The sequence below is a fragment of the Lytechinus variegatus genome, chromosome 9, assembly GCF_018143015.1.
Source record: "Lytechinus variegatus isolate NC3 chromosome 9, Lvar_3.0, whole genome shotgun sequence".
Classification (NCBI taxonomy): Eukaryota; Metazoa; Echinodermata; class Echinoidea; order Temnopleuroida; family Toxopneustidae; genus Lytechinus; species Lytechinus variegatus.
Window position 1 is genome coordinate 35393474 of NC_054748.1, and position 4141 is coordinate 35397614.

Below are 4141 nucleotides of genomic sequence, written 5' to 3' on the forward strand. Positions count from 1 at the left end.
TTTGATTCATTCATAGATATCTTCATAAATGGCGATTTATTTTTAAAATGAGCTGGCTACGGTACCCTTTCCTGGTCAGATATGGAATGCCAGATATATATCCTATCTAATGGTGGTAAACACTCCACCCTCTAATTTCACATTTATTTTTTATGAATTTTTCAAAAGTGCCATTTTAACACACAAGTCTAGCGATTTAATAACGACTGGTGAACCCTTCTTAGGCGCTAAACCATCGCCAATTCAATATACCATTTACCACAAGAAAGGGTAAAGGACAACCAGTATTTCGAACAGCTTTACGAACAGCTTTATGAAACACCCACCAGGGGCCATTTCATAAAGCTGATCGTAAAATGCTATTGACCTTAAATGTTCATTGGTGATTATTTCGAGCGTAAGGAATGATCATCAGTCGTTCTTAGAGTTGCTCTTAACTTACGGACAGCTTTATGACACACCCACCAGGTGCGTTGCTATGACAATGGATATATTATATTATGTTACCTATACTAGACCCCTCCCCCCATTAGAAATGGTACACTTACATGCATCATTGACCTATGACAGCTGGATATTCATCGGTTAGCTAATTAATTCACTAACCGTCATTTTCATCTGTTTAAATTTCTCTTCACAATCATCCATTGTGATGTAGGTGGTGTAGGAGCGCCTTGAGCACGTAGCAAGGTGGATGCGTGATGCGCTATACAAATCCTGTATTATTTATTTCATTTTTTGCGATCCCATCATGGTTGCCGTCAATTAGACCAAAAAATGAGTTAACAGAAGCTTATCGTGATGAGACATTAACATTGGCGGAAATCCCAGGAGGGACGCGCCCCCCTACCGAAAATAGTATGGGGGGCACAATATCAAAGTCCCCCTTACTATTTTTTGTCTTTTATGATGGAAGGAAATGCATCATTCAAAATGGAAATAAAACATGTATTTTGGACGAGATGACCTTACTTTTTTGGTGATAACTTTTTTTTTGCTTGTCAAATTGTCCAGTCCCTGTTCCCCCTACCTTTGGGGAGGGATTTCTGCCCCTAGAATTAACATTGCACAAAAATTGTACGAGCTGAGGATAATAAATCACTTAAAAACTGGAAAGTCAATGTGCTGTTCTGGTTTACAAATGCTTACGTTACATGGGTTTTATTTTGGAAAATGTATGAACATTTCAAGACATAGAGGCTGAGATTGGATTGATTGTATATGATTCATGATCACATATTTTTAGAAATTTCCTCATAATATTCCAGAGGAACATGGCTCATACAGCTTGTAGGGGACGTGTAACTCTCGTTATTTAGGTCTTTTATTATTATTATTACCCCGGCTTTAGCTCGAGCTGCCTCTCAGCGCTCATGCATTCAAGGAATTAATCCTACCGGGTACCCATTCACCTCACCTGGGTCGAGTGCAGCACAGTGTGGATGAATTTCTTGCTGAAGGAAATTACGCCGTGGCTGGGATTCGAACCCACGACCCTCTGTTTCAAAGTCAGAAGACTTATCCACTGGGCCACAACGCTCCACATAATAAAAAACATAATAAAAATAATAAAAAACGCGCCTCGGAATAGAATATTTATATAATATTGGATGGCCTTGAGGTTAATACAAGGAAATATTGGACGAGCTTTGCATAAATATTGGACGAGTCGAAGACGAGTCCAATATTTTGCAAAGCGAGTCCTATATTCCCTTGTATTGACCGAAAAATGGGACATCCATTATTATGATTATTATTCATACAGAGAATTTTAGCAAATAATTTTTAACTTACCCTCCCGCCCTAAGACTCTGACTCTGCTGTATGATGGGGGGACCTAAAGCTACGCACTTTGTTTTCAAACAATAAAAACTGTCCCAATTTTAATATTTCAACAAATTATATTTCACTACTTTGTGGCAAACATTCTAAAGATCATTAACCAAGTAGAAAATATTACAAAACTCACTAATACGAAAATCCCGTCGTGTTTTTCGAAAACTTCTTAATTTCGCCGCCCGATGTAGAAGGGGTCCTAAAGCTACGCACTCGATTTATCATGCAAAAAATAGTATTTCCTGTGCCTCAATTTCTAAAATATATATTCAAATTATTATAGGATAAAATGAAATTAAAGCAAATATAACTCCAAACTTCCTAACAGTTGTTGGTTTTCTCTGCATTTAGAGATTTACTGCAGTCTCTGTATAAAAAATTTAATAGGAATTGTTCATCACTCTGCAGTCACAGTTCTACACACAGTGCGCATTTGCCATTGAAAACTGCATGCGCGCGCGATGAGTGGTGCGTACATTTCGAGAATTCCCCTTCTAGTCGTCCAATATTTTCAATATTGTGTCACCTCGGAAAAAAATATTAGGCGAGTTCAACAAACTTTTTAAGTGGGTCGAGTGCACCAACAAAATAACACTTGTATTTGGGCTCTAAAATTGTCTGTATGAATAATAATTCTAGATAGATGGCGCTATATAAATGCCAATTATTATTATTATTATTATTATTTAGGTCACCACGGTCACTGTGCAGAAGTGTACGTGCCATCGATAAAACAAATTTTGTATCACAAAAATCGTCTGCTTAATTTTGCAGCTCCAAATCTAAAGCTTGTTGATCGATAGGTATATTCTGATACAGAATATCAGCCAACAAACGCAAAGACTAGGAAAAAAGATTCCTTTCTAAAAAGAAAATACGCCGAGGTATATAGCCGTTATTGTCAAAACAGTTGTATGTTATCATTAACATAATCAGCTAGGATATGGCGACTTATTTTTCTTATAGGTCCATGCGTGTAACATCGAAAACAGAACAACCACGTCAAATAGGTCTATATTAAAAGGGGGAGACCATATCCGAACCTCTTTCCGTAATTCCATCCGTGTTGCCATGACAACATAGGTAAATCAAGGCTAATCTCACTGTTTGCATTTCAAGTACATGTAACGGAGTCATTCATGTTGTACTGAGATATCTAACTGCCGTAGTCCAAAATGTTTAAGGGATGGTATTGCGGACAATTCGATAAATCTCTGATTCAGTGTTAGGATGATATAATATTGAGAATAGAGATTATAAAACATAAAAATCAAGTTAGCTCAACACACGATCATACAAGGCTTTTTGTTTTCTACAATAATTATCACGCATCTGATAAACATACGAAGCGCAAACGTTAAAATATTTGTATTAATTACTTTGGTGACAGTCATAACGTTATTGGCCTATGCATCAATGAAGCCATTGATCGTTTTTTTTTTTCAAATTTGTTCCGAGTCAAATTTGAAAGGTTTAATTAGGTCCGTAAACTAATGCGGGGACTGTATTTTAACCCTGCACAACGGATGTACAATACATGTACAGCAAAGGCTATATAGTCACGGGGGTAGTGTAATGTACCGACTCACGGAATTGTGATATACCAATTGGACATGTGTGTATAAAAAATCGCACGCCCTTGTGACTGTATTGGCCTCCGTGTTACTGTAAGTCCACATCAACAAAGTCTGAGTTGAATATGGAACACTAAATATTTCATTGAAACTATAAGATTTTCGCTTATTTTACACAGTAAAACGCTTTTAAAGTTATATTAATTCAACACTGTTTACTACATGTACCTTACAGTAGTTGGTTAAAAGTTTAAGCAATGCTTAATAAACTATAATGTTATACAGGGCCCGCTGGTAGAGCAGTTTCCTAACTGAAGTGGCTACCCTGGTAAATAAAACGTTATTATTATTATTATTTATTGAGAATTGAATATTTAAAATTTAAGATTTTAAACACTTGTTTAAACTGTTTAAACAAGCACTATGTGGCTCATATAGTTAACAGTGTTATATAGAAAAGGTTGATGGTGTTTTAATGTGTATGTATATCATGCATTGGAGACATATTAATGATGGAGCCAATTAATTCACTTCGTATTTCATTTCTACTTCTAGGTTATTTTAAGTTTTTCCCGATAATAATATTGATGATAATAATGATGATAAATAATGATAATGGGTATCGGCAGGAAGAAATTCCTCAAAAAGCTATGCGCACCAGAATCGGTATAGACTACTTATGCGGGGTAATATAGGAGCGCCTTGAGCACCTAGCACGGTGGATACGTGCG